This window comes from Oryctolagus cuniculus, chromosome 12 (assembly GCF_964237555.1).
Source record: "Oryctolagus cuniculus chromosome 12, mOryCun1.1, whole genome shotgun sequence".
In the NCBI taxonomy this organism is placed as follows: domain Eukaryota; kingdom Metazoa; phylum Chordata; class Mammalia; order Lagomorpha; family Leporidae; genus Oryctolagus; species Oryctolagus cuniculus.
Genome location: NC_091443.1, coordinates 6,289,052 through 6,306,608, shown reverse-complemented (window position 1 = coordinate 6,306,608; position 17,557 = coordinate 6,289,052). Strand labels below are relative to the sequence as shown.

Sequence of the window (17,557 nt, the reverse complement as noted above, 5' to 3'; positions counted from 1 at the left end):
CCCTTCCCTTAATGTCATTGGCCATGTCTTTGTCCTTTCTATGAAGTAAATGGTCTGACCTCTTTTTCCCCTTCCCTACTTATTTGCTACTCCATGGCCATTTTTGTCACAAAAGTGAATTTCCTTCTGCCCTTCTTTGTTTCATTGCTCAGTTGCTTGTTTGCAGTGAGTGTTCCTGTGCCCTCTCAAATCACCGCTCACATGTCATGTGACTCCTGCCCTTCTTCTCTGCCCTGACTTGTCTTAGCCTAGGAGCCAGCGCCCAGCACAGTACCACAGGACTGAAGGCATGATCCACCATGCCTAGAATCCCCACCAGGGACACCATTCACATCTTTGTGGTGAGATCTGCTGCAGCCCGGGGACGTTCAGGTTGAGTTTGCTGATCAGATGCTCACCTCTTTTGGTAAGTGTTTTCTACATTGCATTATCCCTGAAACTGCTCTCCTCTTCACCTGAGCCCTCAGTCTGGACAGCCCTTTTTCAACTCCCATTCAGATTTAGGCCCTACTTCTCCTCTTACTACAAAAGAAATGTGTGTCTGCTATAGACAAATTTCTAGCACATAGAGAAGTAGAAAAGAAGCACTGAAGATATACATGTAAGTAATGCCTAGATGTGGCTCCTTCTCATATTTTTTCTCTATATTTATGATTATTTTATGTAAAAAATAGCATCACTACTTAGATAATCCGTTTGACCTCCAAACCACTTACTGTTTCGTAAAACAGGTTTTATATAACTTTCGTCCCTGATCCCAGTTGATTGGGACAGGGCTGCTGTATGGCCTGGGTTAGTTCCCTTCTTTCCTTGGGAGTAAGTGTGACGTTCTCTGGGCCTGGGGCTATGTTATCGCTCCGAGGTGGGATTAGAGTTTGCATCTCGAGTCCAAAGCTTAGCTGGAGAAGCTGGTTTTCACAAGACAAGCAGAGGAAGCAGACAGAGTGGACAGAGTGGTGACTGAATTCCGGGGCAGACTCCTGACATCCTCCCGCTAAGCCCTGCAGGAGCTGCTCCACCAGAGCACCATCCGTGGCGATCCGATATTTGTATCCAACAATTTGTGCGAGATAACTGTGCTTTTTTAGCTGTTTTCACTGAATACGCACCAGTGTTTTCTGTATCATCACAAGCTCATCTGGATTATGATTCTGGTGACTGCTGCGATGGCTGTAGATGTCTCAATGCTTAGAGAAGTGCAGTTTGTAGGAGAAATTTGAGATCGTTGTTGCTAAGTGGCTTGGAGATCCAATGCCTGCCCTGACACTCATTTCCTGTGTGATTGGGTCAATTAAACATACTGTCTCAGTTCCCTCATCTGCAAGATGAGCATAACAATAAATTAAATGATGTGTGCACCAGCACATTGTCTGTCATACAAGTAAGTGGGCAGTAGATTTTACCTTCTATTTGTAATCATGAGGGTACTTCTCTGTTACTGCTCATGTAACAAGCCGATTAATAGAATGCAATGAACGTCTCTATTGTCAAGTATTCGTACATGATTATTTCTTGAGATAAATGCCTATAGATTGCACGATTGGATCAAATATTATGAGCATTGAAAAATGCTTAAAACATGTACTGTCACTGCTGTCAACAAATCTTCTAATTTTCCCCACACGAGGCTTCTCCATATTCTTGAGTGCAGAGTTAGAGACGAAGTATTTCCTTCTGAGTCCAGGAGGGGTCTGTGGTCATGTTCCAGTGAAATTAAAACATTGTTACACCTGGCATTTGAATTGGGGTTCTTTAAAAAATTTAAATAATTCATTTAGTCATTCACATACATGCCAGATTTAGATTAAGTTTATATATAGATTGGGTTTATAGATGAGATTTATAACCAAAGACTGGGCTACTCAGCTATTGTTGGAAGGACTCCAGATGATTCTAAGGAAGTTAGTATTGACTCAAGCCTACGGTTCTGTAGAGCCTTTTTTTCCTAGACAGAGATGTTTGGAGTATGAGTGACTTTATCCTTTGTCTTTCCTGAGATGACCTCCCATCTATTGACCCTCCCCTGGCCCAAGAAAGTATCCATTTGGAATTTAGTGAGATGCTTCTTTGAACCACCCACCACACTGGGCCCTTTGGGAAGACAAAGATAGCCCAACGTGGTTCTTTTCTCCGAGGAGCAGAGTACTGGAGCGAAGTCAAATTGGGCAGGAAGAAGGTATGCATCTGGAAGGGTATCCCAGAATAAGATGTTCTGAGGGACAGGGTCTACACAGTTAATCATTTGGTCCCCAAGGACTTTTATTTGTTCCAAAGTTATGACATTAAAGAAAATTTTAGTTTCTAACACTGAACAACTGGGGATTTTAGTTAAAAAATGCAGACTTCTCTCTTTTCTGGAGAACAGTGGAGGGACCGTCAATACTGAGCCCTCATACCATCATAGCAAAAATGAGGAGTGGCTGATCTTTTGGCAAAGGAGTAAGTTGTGTTTTTTTTGCCACAGTTCCTACTATTCCCCATTGTACTGCCTGGACCACTATACTCCTTTATGATATCTGTGTGGGCCAGGAGAGTTTAGAAAGAGGGCCTTATTATTTCACACAGTATCAGGGAAGTTCAGCAAAAGTTACTAGAGGGGAGACCTGGATGAGCTTGCTTTGTAGATTAATAGAGGGTTGAATACCCCAGATAGGTGGAATAGCCTATGTACAAGCATGGGACTTGAGCACAGATCTGCTTGGATGATGACAGGCAGAAAAAATGGCTAGTGACTTTGATATTTGAGGAAGGAAAGGCATTGAAAGAAAGAGTTGGAAAAGTAAGCAAGTGCCTGGCATGGCAAAATAAGGACTGTAGCTGTCCTAAAAAACCAGATTGGATGGTTGATAGGATCAGAGCTAAAAAGGTTTCTAACAGTGCTCTGACTCCATGCTGGCATGGAGCAAAGCAGAACCTAGCTAAATCCTGACCCCAGGCTCATGAGATACGCACTTTTGCAGCATAAAGAATATGGGGAGAGGGAGAATGTTTAAATGACTTCTGCAAGGTCACAAAGGGTAAATGGTAAAGAGAGAAGGGGGACCATAGGCACAGCCCCAGAACTTGGGGTGCCCCACATCTGGGACAGATCAATGCTCAAAAAAGCTAGTCCAGCAGCACAGTTGGGGTTGCACTGGGAGTGAGTGAAGGGAAGCAGTAGCAATGGAGTCAGAGACCATGGCTGTGGCCGGGCAAGAGAGCAGGAGGGTCTTCACCAAGGTGGCCTAAGAGCCAGTGCAGAAGCAAGTCGTGTGAGAGCCATAGGGGGAGGTCAGAATGTGTCACCGTCCTTCATGGACTCCCAAGCTGTGGGTTTTCTCTCCCTCCTTTGATTCGCAGAGCACTTTCTGCTTCTTTCCTAGGGCTTGTGCTGTCCCCACACAGCTGCACACATCCTGTTGCATCCAGTGTACTCTGAGTTCCTTCAGGGCAGGAGGAATTATGCTTTATGTGCCTTCATATTTTCTTTGCATTGCTGAGCATGGTGCTTTGGTAAATGAATGAATTCCAAAATTATCTTTCTCAGATCATTTCTCCTTATGTATGCATTTTGGAAGTTAGTGGCAAGTTAAGTACTCTTTCTTTTAAAATATGAAAATAATTTCCTTACACAATCTACTTTAAACTTTTTTAAAAGATGAGGAAAAGTAAGACTAGGAAGTTGTTTAAAAACAGCAAACCCTTTAAGAGTCAATGTCACATTTATTGCTATAAAATATTTTTCTCTCTCTGGTAGACATCTGGTTCCCATTACATACAGTATTGGGTACTTGAGTTCACCAGCCATTTTGCATACCAAGCAGTGTGCACGCAAAATCCCACTGACATCGCCAGTACATATTTGCATCGTGTAATTCTTACTTTATATTTACAGACAACCTTTCTCTCACCATCTTAATTCTTACCAATACATTTGTGAAGTTACCTCAAGGACTGAATTACTACATTTGAAAAATGAAGAACTTTAAAACTCTAGAGTCTGTACTTTATGTCATTGTATGGTCCAACTATCTATAATCTAGTACTGGAGTCAATGAAACATCTAAATCTTAAGTCTATATTTCCTAGTATCATTGACCCAGAAATGAGAAACACAATATGGAATGTTTGCTAATGAGTCATGAATTTCATTGTAATTGCTTCCACATTCAGGATGGCTCCCTTAAACCACCTAATCTTGACATATCCTGCAACAATCCCATGTGTTGTAAATGATTTTGTTTTATTTCTTAGGTTACTGTAAAGGGCTTATTTTCTGGTTCATTTCATTTTCTTAAAGAAAGCCACACACTGTGTGAATGTACACTTGCATGTTCAGATGCACACACACACAAACACACACATGCACCATTGCAGACTTCTCTCCAATCTGTGCTTTTTGAAATAATTACAGAACAGAAAGGATCCCTCATCTTTTGGTTTCTAAATAAAAACAAGCACATTTAGGAAGAAAGATGAAGACTTTAGAGTCCTCCTTCAGGTCTTTTGAGAATTAAAGGCAGAATCGAGGGATGCCTTAGCAGGCAGCAGCCTGTTCCCTTCCTGGAATTACAAATCTGTCCCAGAATGAACAGGCACCACCAGCATTCCATACAGTAATAATGAAAAGTTAAATATGACTTTTAAAAACTGCTTGCATTATAGAGTTATCTGTTAGCATTATACAACCTCAGCACTTCAAGTGAGTAGTTCTAATTGCAAGATTTGCCCTATAGTAAGCATTAAGGAGCTATTTTATCTTTCTTGGGGAATATTGTAAAGTGGGTTTTCTTTGTAATAAAGCTTTATTCCCAGAAAAAGGAAAAAGAATGTGGAGGAATGTCATTCTACTTTGATTTTGACTCTGTGATTTTTAAAATTTTTATTGATTTACTTGAGAGGGAGGAGGAGAGGATGGGTGACAGAAAGGAAGAGAGAGATGAGGGACAGAGGGAAGGAGAACCATAACTCTTATCTGCTGGTTCATTCCCCAGATGGCTGCAATGACTGGGGAGGGCTGAGGCTGAAGCTGGGAATTCAGTGCAGGTCTCTCACATGGGTGGTAGGAAGCAACTACTTGAACCGTCACCCCTGCTCCCCAGGGTCTGCAACAGCAGGAAGCTGGAGGTAGGATCTGGAGGTGGAAATCACCTCTGTGGGACACCCAGCTGGTCCTCTGTGGAACATGGGAATCTTTTTTTTATTATTATTATTTTATTTTTTGACAGGCAGAGTGGACAGTGAGAGAGAGAGACAGAGAGAAAGGTCTTCCTTTGCCGTTGGTTCACCCTCCAATGGCCGCCGTGGCCGGCGCGCCACACTGATCTGAAGGCAAGAGCCAGGTACTTCTCCTGGTCTCCCATGGGGTGCAGGGCCCAAGCACTTGGGCCATCCTCCACTGCACTCCCTGGCCACAGCAGAGAGCTGGCCTGGAAGAGGGGCAACCGGGACAGAATCTGGCACCCCGACTGGGACTAGAACCCGGTGTGCCGGTGCTGCAAGGCGGAGGATTAGCCTAGTGAGCCGCGGCGCCGGCAAACATGGGAATCTTAACCACAAGACCAAAGGCCTATTTCTTGCTTTTATGTCTTTGATAGGAGCATCTACAGAATTTTTCATAATTTTAAGCTATCCATTACAGTCAGCTTGTTAATTGAATAGTAATGGAAATAGCATCTCATTGTGCTAAGGGAGTTCTTGTTGGACTTACATGAGTCAGTAGATGAAGTTACACTGAAATCCTACTTTCCTCTGTGTGTATATGGATTTCATGTTGATGGTGTTGAGGACGCCCTGAAAGTGGAAAACGTGCTCCATGTGCTTTAGATTTCTGATGTGATAACGACAGTGCTGTTGATGAAAGCGGTAGTAGGCTCTTGAACATGCAATTTGAAGCTCCAGTACTCCAGTGGTGCTCCAACCTTGTTTATTTAAAGCAACTCACTCTCTAAAATTGACATTATTTTTTTTAAAGGACAGTCCTAGGTAGGGAGAAGTTTAAGGGCACTGACTTCTTGTGAATTTTTCACTAGTGTATAAATACTTCCTTCCTGCCAAAACCTAGAATCTGCAGAAGAGAGCACAATTACTTGTTATTGACCTGAATCAGGATAAAAGGAATAGAGAAGAGACGATCATAGTAGTTGGCACTTGGTTTATGAAAACATCTTTTTGAGGATGTGCTTCAATCAGGCAAAAGTAGCCTGGCTCCCTCCTCTCCCCACATATTTTAAAAGCCAAGTTGGCCAGACAAAAAGAACAAGGCCCTTTTTAGGGCACTGCCTAGCCTGTATGCTAGTGTAATACATCATAACATCATTTAATCATTATTATTTCTTAGATATTCTAGATGTATAAAAACGAAATGTAAACATAAAATTAACATGTTTGTTGAAAAGTTTATGATATTTTATTTTTATGTAACTTCAGACTCATTGAAAGTCATAAAAATAATTCAGGGCTACTTGTACCCTTCACCAATTTTCCCCTGAAGATAGCATCTCACATAACCGAAGTAGGAAAGTGTCTTCAAAAAAGTTCATGGGAGGGGTGGGTGGCTGCTACTTTAGTAAAGATGCCACTTGGGACACCTGTGTCCTGTATCAGAGTACCTGGGTTTCAGTCCCCTGCTCTCCTACTGATTTCAGGTTCCTACTAATTTAGAGCCTGGAAGTCATGAGGTGATGGCTCAAGTACTCAGGTCCCTGCCATCCATGTGATACATCTGGATTGAGCTCCTTGCTGCTGGCTTTGGCTTGCCCTTGCCCCAGCTGTTGTGGGTATTTGGGGTGTGAACCAGCAGATAGGAACTCTCTGTCTCTGACTTTCTCATCCTTCCAAATAAAAATAAGTAAATTTTATAAAGTTCATGGAAAATGCATATCACGAAAGAGCTATGCATGAACTTCAATAATTTTTGTGCCAGAATATACTTATCTTTTAATTCCATTTTTTCACAAACTTTATGAAGCATCCTCTTATGTTATCAAAAGTAAGAAATTGCTTCAGTATTATTAATTTGGTTACAGACCTTATTTGGACTTTAATTTTTATATGAGCTCTCCTCTGCGGTATATATTAATATGTAGAAATGCATAACATATCTGTTAAGTGAATATTTTCGCCAGTGAATATTGGTGGTAGGCAAGATTCCCAGATGATACTGTTTTATGTATCTTGTGGTTGAATAAAAGAGAGGTAGAACTGGTGCTTTGATGAAGATCCTTCTAATTTAATTGCTTTAAGTACATATTAATTAATACGTTAACCAGTACTGTATCAAATGGGAATTGTGAGCTGGTCTCTTTATAAACTGGAGTTGCAAAGATGGACTCTGCTCTCAAAGAACTCACAGAAGGAAATAGAAAAAAATTGCAACAGAATTTTGACATCATGGCACAATGAAAACAAATCGTACTAAACACTTACAAGTGTCTTACACTGAACTAGTCATTAGGGATATAATGGTGAATAAGACACATGCTTTTTCTGTTCTGTGGAGTTCACTGCCAAGTGGAGGAGGCAAGACCATTGAGAAGCAGGCTGTGTCAGAGGCCATGGATCAGAGTGGGTATGCCCTAAGCAGATGAAGCAGTGCAGGAGGGTGACTTAGGAACGTATAATGTGGCCAAGGTCAGTATCTCCAGTTGATAATGACTACTTATATGATCCTCCTTTTTATAGAATCTTCTAGCTCAGTTGTAGCATTTTAGCAGATGGTTTGCTATTGCAAGAGCAGTCATGGCTTATTAGAATCGACTCATGAGCTCTTTGATACCATACCTGATATCACATCTCCATTCACTCCTGGCAGGCCTCACAGAGGACATGGGATGAGATAGGGGGTGCCTGCTAGCAGAATAGAGCCTGGTTGGTGGCTGTTGTTGGGAAAATATAACTGTTATATGTTTCTTTCCTAACAAATTGAGATTGTTTATTCAAAAGGGGCCTTACGATGGCATGAAAATTTATTCCTAAGAATACAGTCTATAGGCTCTGTGTGGTATGGCCCTGACCACCATGTATGTCCTCACCTGAACCTCACCACATTCCTCTTTCCCTCCAAGTCCCAGTGGCCCAGCCACACTGGCATGTATAATGTTCCTTTAGCTTGCCATGCCCATGCTGTTTCTAGAAACATCTTTCTCTTCTCAATACCTTTGTCTATAACCTCATTCTTCAGGATTCTATTCTAAAGCAGTTGTTAAAATTAAGTCTCTAATGTCAATCCAACTTTATCTTTACTTATATTTCATGCTTGTATTATTGTATGCAATTTTATACTCACAGGTGTGATTATATAATATTACAACATTTTTTTGAGAGAGAGGGACACACACATAAACACACACACAGATATTGATAGAGAGAGAGATGAAGAAAGAGAGGGGCCGGCGCCGTGGCTCAATAGGCTAATCCTCCACCTAGTGGCGCCGGCACACCGGATTCTGTCCCGGTTGCCCCTCTTCCAGGCCAGCTCTCTGCTGTGGCCTGGGAGTGCAGTGGAGGATGGCCCAAGTGCTTGGGCCCTGCACCCCATGGGAGACCAGGAGAAGCACCTGGCTCCTGCCTTTGGATTAGCGCAGTGCGCCAGCCGCAGCGTGCCGGCCGTGGCGGCCATTGGAGGGTGAACCAATGGCAAAAGGAAGACCTTTCTCTCTGTCTCTCTCTCACTGTCCACTCTGCCTGTCAAAAAAAAAAAAAAAAAAAAAAAAAAAAAAAAAAAAAAAAGAGAGAGAGAGAGGAAGAGAGAGAGAGTGTGCTGGTTTACTCCCCAAATTATTGCAGCAGCCAGGACTATGCTGGGACTGAAGTCAAGAGTCAGTAGTTGGTGGCAGGAACCCAACTACTTGATTACATATTGTGTTTCTCCCACCCTTAGACTATAAGTTTAATGAGGACAGAGATGATGTCTATTTTTATTATTATCTCTTAAATGCTCAGTATTTGTTGAATCAGTTATTGAATGAATGAAATAATGACACATACCCTGTTTCTCCTACAAATTTTGGCAATATCACATTTGAGATCTGAATGTATTCATAGACTATTCTAGGCTCACTCGATTTGGACTAATTTCTGGGGTCTTCTCGTCCTTAAGCTCAGAGTTAATAAGAGGAAATCACAGTGGATGTGATTTTGTCTTTGGTTTTGTCTACTCCAGTGGTTTCTGATTTGGGTGTTTTATATACTTACCTCAAGGACATTCAAACTAGGAGTGTACCATATGTCATGTGCCCACCCATGGCTGAAATGTTGGTCATTCCTTGCAAAGCACATTCTAGAAATACTTTGCTCGGGGCCGGCGCCGTGGCTCACTTAGTTAATCCTCTGCCTGCAGCGCCGGCATCCCATGTGGGTACTGGGCTCTGTCCTGGTTGCTCCTCTTCCAGTCCAGCTCTCTGCTGTGGCCCGGGAAGGCAGTGGAGGATGGCCCAAGTGCTTGGGCCCCTTGCACCCGCATGGGAGACCAGGAAGAAGCACCTGGCTCCTGGCTTTGGATCGGTGCAGTGCCGGATGTAGCGGCCATTTGGGGAGTGACCCAATGGAAGGAAGACCTTTCTCTCTGTCTCTCTCTCTCTCTCTCTCTCTCTCACTGTCTATAACTCTACCTGGCAAATAAATTAAAAAACAAAAAAAGAAATACTTTGCTCATCTCAACATTCTGAGCATGACCCAGTGGCAATCAGGCATTCTGGATCATGGAAGACAACCTTGGCAGGTAGATCCAGCACGTCCTTGAATGTGTGCTTCTTCTGGATGCCAGATTCTAGACCCTCATCCTATCTTCAGTGGTTTCAAGAAGGGAGAGGCCATTATGGGGAGGAAAGCAGCTTATCTAGGGAGACCCAATCAAAGAGGTGTTTTGAACAGGGATGAAGAGAACTTCTCTGCGAGAAATTATCTGAGTTGAGTCTAGATTGGCAGGCAGGGTGGTGCTAGATGGGAATAGATAGGGTAATTATGGGGCTGAGGAAATAGCTTGTGAAGACCCAGAGATGTTTGGTGAAAAGATTCAGCTGCATCTCCAAACATGGAAATCTATGTCTCTTGGAACATTCAGTCCACAAACTGGAAAGAATGGTAATTTTCTTGACCTTCAAAGTTGAAGTATCTAAATAATTCTTTTTTAAAGATTTATTTATTTAATTTAAAGGCAGTTACAGATAGGGATGGAGAGATAGAGATAGAGAGACAGAGAGAGAGAGAGAGAGAGAGAGAGATCTTCCACCTGTTGGTTCACTCTCCAGATGGCTGTTAACAGCTGGAGCTGGGCCAATCAGAAGCCAGGAGCCAGGAGTGTCTTCTGGGTCTCCCACATGGGTACAGGAGACCAAGTACTTGGGCCATCCTCTGCTGCTTTCCCAGGCTCATTAACAGGGAGCTGGGTTGAAGTGGAATAGCCAGGACTTGAACCAGCAGCCATATGTGATGCCAGTCCTGCAGGTGGCTTAACCTGCTGCGTCACAGGGCGGGCCCCAGTATCTAGATAATTCAATTTTGTACTTGAGGTGTACCCATTCTAAGTGTATGTTTGTAATCTAACAGATTATCTATTGTAAATTTAGGTAAGAAGGCAACAATGCAATGTGCTTTCCATTATTTTTTCCTAGGAGATTGTGTGTGTGTGTGTGTGTGTGTGTGTGTGAACTCTTTTGTCCAAGTATGAATGAAGATCACGAGACTTGTTTATGTTCACAGATGTGAGATTCTGGAGAGCCACTGTGGGTAGGGAACGAGGAGCTAGGCAAGAGGCAGTGCAACACGAGAGCCCAGACTTTGTGGGGAAGGCCTGGGGACAAGTCTGAACTTGGCATTTGTAATGTGAAATTTGGGCTAGTCACATACCTTCTCTAAGTTTCAGTTTTTCCCCTTCTAACTTCAGTGTAATAATAAAATTATTTGGTTCATTTATCTCATGGGATTGTTTATGCAAAGTAATTTTTTATGAAAGAAATTCAGCCACGATGAAGCACTCTAAACATTGGGCATTATTATAATAGAATAAATGTACTACTTTCTTAAGCTTTATTTTTAATTGACAACTAGCAATTTTACATATTTATGGGGTACAATGTGACATTGTGATACACGTATATATTATGTCATGATCAGACCAGGGTGATTAAGATATTCATCACCTCAAATGTTTATCGTTTCTTTGTGGTAAGAGCTTTCAAAATCCTCTCTTCCAGTTGTTTTGAAATATATGTTCCTGTTAACTCTGTCCATCCACGTGCAAGGAAACATCGAATTGCTTCCTGTGATCTAACTTGACTGGGTACCCACTGGCCAGTCTCTTCCTTTCCCTGCCCCTCCCCAGCCTCTGGAAGCCACTGCTGTGCTCTTACTTCTGTGAGATCAACTGTTCTAGATCCCCCTAGGATCAATGCGCTTTTACAAAATGTGACAGGCTGCATAAATGAATGGAGGAGACCTTCCCAAGCTCAATATAATTCAAAAGTTTACTATGTCATATTTCAAATATGGCAGTGTGTCTAGACAAAACTTTCTAAGACCAATACAAATTTACATTTATTATGTTGCAGGTTTATAGTTTAGAAAGTCATTCAGCATGGTAAAAATTAAAGTCTGCCTCTTAAATAAATATTGATTAAAAGCTTTTGATTTTTAGCAAGGAAGGCATAAAGTGAATTTTCACAAAATATTTTTGGTAGCTTATTTTTTTTGCAAACTATGTAACATTTGAACCACTTTCCAGAATATAGTAATAAACTTTTCTCAAATGTTTTATTTAATCAAATTGGCTAGAATAACTGGAGGAAATGTAAGCACATTTTATATGGTGCAAGAGGCTATCTCAAATGTTAATTTTAAACAGAACAAGTCTAAAAATGCACATCAAATTCAGCATTAAAATTATTGAAATCCTCATGTTATGAAAATGGTTTTCTTATATTTTCTAGAAATTCAGATAAGATTTAAATTAAAGAAGACAGGAATGGATTTATTCAGACACCACAAGCCCAGGAAGTGTTTGCTGGGTAAGACAAATGGGATTATTGATAAGTGAAAGGGAATTGGAATGTAGAATTGGAAGAGCAATTAACATCTTGATGAGTGACTCACCATAAACCATTTTAGACCAAGATGGATTTCTGTCTGCTTATTCATTCTATTTCTAGTTCTCCTTTTCTGTTGCTTTTCTTTTTTTTTTTTTTAAAGATTTATTTATTTAATTGAAAGTCAGAATTACACAGAGAGAGGAGAGGCAGAGAGAAAGAGAGGTCTTCCATCCACTGGGTAACTCCCCAATTGGCCACAAAGCTAGAGCTGCACCGATCTGAAGCCAGGAGCCAGGAGCTTCTTCCAGGTCTCCCACATGGGTGCAGGGGCCCAAGGACTTGGGCCATCTTCTACTGCTTTCCCGGGCCATAGCAGAGAGCTGGATCGGAAGAGGAGCAGCCGGGACTAGAACCGGCGCCCATATGGGATGCTGGCATTTTAGGCCAGGGTGTTAACCCACTGCGCCACAGCGCTGGCCCCGCTTTTCTTTTCCTATCTTGCCATTTGGAACACTTTTTTTTCTCTTTTTAATCGACAAGAAAAACCATTACTAAAATATTGCTTATGAAGAACACAGATAGTCTTGAGATGCACCAGCTACAAGTGATTGGGTTTACCAGCTCTCTGATCAAAACCTCTGCCAGGTATTAAATAAAACATTTGAACCTTGAACAGATAAGACTTATATTTCGAGTAGTTTAACCACTAAATAATGACTATGTAACCATCATGTAGAAAAAGCTTTGACCACCCAAGAATGGAGACTGAATTGGTGTTCCAGCACTAACCTGGGTATGAGAAGAAGACAATTCGGTCAGCTGCCATCTTGCCATCTGTCACCACCTGACATTCTTCCAAGGACTGGGGTGCTTTCCCTGACCTAAGTACTGACATTTGTACTTTGTAACCTCCTCCACCTAGAGCAACCCCTGTGGTTGGATGCCTCTGTCACCACTACCACGGAGATTCGTTTTCCTACTCTTCAGTAGATAGTCCTTTTGTGGAGCTTAAACCACAGCTAGAAGTTGCTCAATGCAAACCTCAGACAGCACATACTGCATCTTTAAGAGATAGTTAACTTGTGAATCAGTAAACGCAATAGAGGAAGCAGCCATTACTTATGCATTCCTACATAGCCGGCAAGGTGAAAATAATAGAATAAACATCATATACTTCATTATGATATCGGTTTACACTTCCAGGGTACACAAAAAGAGGCCATTTCATCAAGCTAATTGCCTGAAAGTAAAAGAGAGAGAACTTTAGCTATTAGTCTATTATGGGGCTTTTTTCTTAATCACAAATAGGGGCCGTGTGTCCCTAGGGGATGTGTATTCTAATTTACAATTGAACTACAGATCAGAGCAATCAATCTTGGGCAGCACTTTTAGAGTGTAATTGCTGCAACATAACAAATAAAAAGAAGAAGAAGAGGAAGAGGAAGAAGAGGAGGAGGAGGAAGAAGGCCTAAGCTGGGCTTCAGCTTGAGGTAGAGACATTTCCCAGTGCTAGTGCTGGGTGGGAGGGAGGGAAGCAATGCCACATACATGAATATGCAATGAGGGCTCATTAGCGGCCTAGTGTTGCCATGACGAATGGCATTATCCCCGGCCTGGTGCTGCCTAAACATGAATTTTATAACGACCCATTTATCATGACTTGTCATGGGCTTCTGTACTGCACTTTCTTCCAGCTCACTCACCTTTCCTTATTACAAAGGTAGAAATCTCTCCCTTTATTGTTATTGTTTCCTTTTGTATTGATTTCTGGTTGTTCCAAGCAAGTGCTCAAATATAGCAACATGCTGATGAGTGGATTGTGACTCTAAAGTTGAAGAGTGAAAAGTTGTGTTGTTCATTCCATCTTCTCTGTGGTCATATATGTGAGAGAAGAGTTGGGCTAAACTTTGAAAGGAATTTCCCAAGGTATAAGCATTCTGATACTACAGATTTAAAAAGAAAATTAAAATGAACTAGGTTATCTTCCTTTGGTTTATTTTACTTCTCCTTTTTGCACTTGATGAATCTTTCAATATCTTAAATGTACAACTCAAAAGTTTTAATGTGTTTTCCAAAAGTCTTGAAGCCATTACAAGGAAGTGTAAGATTAAGATGTTTGAAAGGTTTTAAGTGGTTAGCGTTTTACAGATGGATGAGTTGATTTCTCCTAGAAGAGCTCACATTGTGGAGAGGAGGGTTGGTCTGTGATGACAGCTTTCTAGGATATGCATTTTACTAGCAGCAAGAAATCATGGACCCCATTTCCCATGGTACAGATCATGAAATCTGTTTGGATATTCAACGACCAGTGACACAATTGCTGTACAGGATGACTTCAGTCTTTGCTATTGGCTAGGAGGGAGAGAGATGTGTGAGTCCATCAAAGTGAAGTCCACATAGTCAGCCTAGAATAGGGTTCCAGATGAGCTGAAGTGTCCCACATAATCAGGCAATAGTGGGCTTCACAATTTCTCTGTTTAGCTATGGTAGAGAGGGTAGGTGAGGTGCTGCAGTACAGATGACTATTTGGCACATTTCTGTTAAAATTTGTGAGCAGGAAAAAATCACCCAGGTCTTGTTAGTGTGACTGTATCTACTGTGTGCCCTGGATTCTGTATTAATCGTATTGACACTTTCAGATGCTAATACCTGTTTATGGAATCACAATATGTAAAACTCATGCTAAATTATCTTGGGTATTAATGGTAATTTTATATCTGTAAAACATTTCCCATCTAAAGTTTCCCTATCCAACCCTTACGTTAATTGGAGGTTTATTATTACCATTTTAAAGTAGAAAAAAAAAATCTAGATTCACTGGTTAAGTGAGTGGCTAAGGTCAATACCGTTACAGAAACAGAAGTGTTGGAACTTAATATTGAATATTTTGATCCTTAGGTTTGTAGTTCAACTTACCCAAAGTCACAGAGAGGATATTGTTCTTAAAATGTTAAATACAGTCATCCCTCAGTATCAATGGAAGATGGGCTTCAGGACACCTGTGGTTGGCAAAATCCACAGGTGCTCACATCCCTTACACAAAATGATGCAGTTTTTGCATCAAAACTGGGCACATCTCCTCCTCTACTTCAAGTCATCTCCAGATGATCTGTCATAACTATGCACCGCAAATGCTATGCAAATGGTTGTTGTGCGGTATTGTTTGTGAATAATGACAAGGGGACAAAGAGTCTGTGCATGGTTAGGGAAGTCACAATTGTTTTCCCAAGTATTTTCAATTCGTAGTTGGTTGAATGGGAGAATGTGGAAATCATGGATATGGAGAACTGATTAATCTATTTTAGGATATAGAAAGAAGAGAGTAAGTTGGTAAAAGAGTCCACCAAAAAGGTGACTACCATTTATACTGGTAAGCCTGTTACTCTCAAAAGTTGCTTACTAGAACTGAAATGAACACATGTGTGTCAATTAAAATTAAGTTGCCATTCCAACCATTTAAATTGAATTATCTGTCATAATTTAAAAAATAGGCATGCCGTATTTTTCAATATAAAAACTTGGGCATCACTCTAAATGGGGTTCTTATGTTATGAATTTACAAGGTACTATGTATCTCATCTCTGCAGGAACTATTTTTGTTTTATCCATAAATAAATTAGGTAGGCTTTTTAGAGATAATTTTGTGAAAAAGGGATTCAAATAGTGGCAAATGATATTGAAGAACACCATAATTGTGACTGAACAGATTAACTCTGTGTCTATATGACAACAAACATCTGGATGAAGGTGGAAAAAATTGTAAAAAACCTTTGATGTTTTGTTTACTTGACACCATACATCTGGATCTTTAAAAACATCTGGATGTTTGGCTGTTTGTGCCCCACCTCAGGTTTCATCCAAGTGTTTAGCATCACATACAGAAAAGTGACAAAGAAAATTCAGTTCCATTATTCGGAATTAAATAAAATTACTGTATTTGATTAATTTGCAATCATTGATTATTCTATTTAACATAACAGATAATGAATAAAATCCACCACACAAATAAATATAGATGTCAGTAGGCTATATAAGAAAAGATCTTGACTTAATGAATATTTAAATCTTCACCATAGTTTACTGACATAATTTCCCTGGGTAAAAATCTGTTCAGGTCCACACACAACAGTTTTCACTCCTGGGGAATAGTTTCCACTTGCATTATGAGGATCTGTTAATTTACAGTGTGTTTTGACAATAGCAAAATTTAGTAAACACTTAGTAACATATGAGATACATCTAGTAATAGGCGTTTTCTTTGCCAAGTGAGTTATCCCGGCTGATAAAATCAGTGTAAACCCACTCTCAGCCTTTTGACGTGCCCGAGGCAGAACCCCGAAGAAGAATCAACTGAAACCGGACTTCAAAGTCCTCATCGCAGTGAAAAGCACCTTATGTGACTGACGTTTTTTGTGATCTCATCTAAAAAAGTTATCATAATTATTGAACATTTCCTCTGTAGCTTATTCTCAATCCAATCAGTTGTAATGAAAATAGTCTGCTTGCTTTTTATATTCTCAAGTTTTTGAAATGATTAGTGCTTCCTTGAGATATCCCATTAATTGGACACACAACCCAGATGAAAGGGCTGAAACCCAAGAGTATATAAAAAAACATAAGGTTGTTGCAATTTAAGTGCCTTCAAAAGATCTAATTTGATTTTTAAAAGCAATTCTGCAGATGTGAAAATTAAAGGCACGCAGAAACAAGATATGCTTTAATGAATGTGTAAGTTAAGAAACATTTAGAGGTTTCAGTAGCCTTACTCCAATTTTTAAAATTATTTTGATTTAACTGCGAGGCTGGAAGGATTGAATGCACAACACAATAGAAATGGTTGAATTTTGCAGACCACAGTTTCCCTTATTGAATTGCCTCCTTTCTTCCCCAACACATTTCTCAAGCAACTTGGTATTTTGCTTACCGATTTTCAATCTCAATACTCATCAACCAGATTTCTAATTCTAATATGGTAAAAGGAGCCCTCCACTTGGCTGTTCTTAGCTGCTCCATCCATGAGCCCTCCCTTCTCCCAGCAGACTGTGCATTTATTCCCAACTTAAAAAAAAAAAGAAAATAAAACCCTTTCCCACTGTCTCTAATGACATCTTCAGTCATTAATGAGTTAATAAAAACCTCAAAGTCATCTGGGCTGGAGAAGGAGGAAGAAAGAAAAGTCTGTGCTGTAATGACAGGCTCTCCACTGCCCTCTGACATGTCACGGGTCAGTCATGTTAAGAATGTGTGCGTCCAATCATCTGCTGATTTTTATCAGCAAGCCCTCCAGCAGGAGCTGACAAGGGCCAGTTTGGGAGTCACGATGAATAAACAATGACTTTTTGGATTGTTGGGGGCTGTGTAATAGAGTGAGGGGTTTATATATACTAAAACACGATGACATTAGCAATCAATATACCAATTACTGGACAAGTTATTGGATGAGGCAGTCATGTGTCTTCAGCCTTCTTGCACTTTGAAGAGGCCTCTGGCAGAGAGAGTCGCTGTGCTCAGAGGCAGGCAGGATCTGAGACTCCAGGCCCTGATCCAACAGG

At 40.8% G+C, this 17,557-nt stretch overlaps 1 long non-coding RNA gene across 7 annotated transcripts in view; it reads left to right on the top strand.

The window, feature by feature from the left end:
- The window catches only part of LOC103352191 (uncharacterized), a 141,547-nt gene that overhangs the window by 46,828 nt on the left and 77,162 nt on the right, over window positions 1-17,557 (top strand). For 4 of the 7 annotated variants that reach the window (XR_011380423.1, XR_011380421.1, XR_011380424.1 and 1 more), the window contains 2 exons: window positions 248-406; window positions 11,907-11,984. This is a non-coding gene — a long non-coding RNA (uncharacterized lncRNA). The remainder of the gene's footprint in view (window positions 1-247; window positions 407-11,906; window positions 11,985-17,557) is intronic. The other 3 variants (XR_011380426.1, XR_011380427.1, XR_011380425.1) reach the window with 1 other exon arrangement.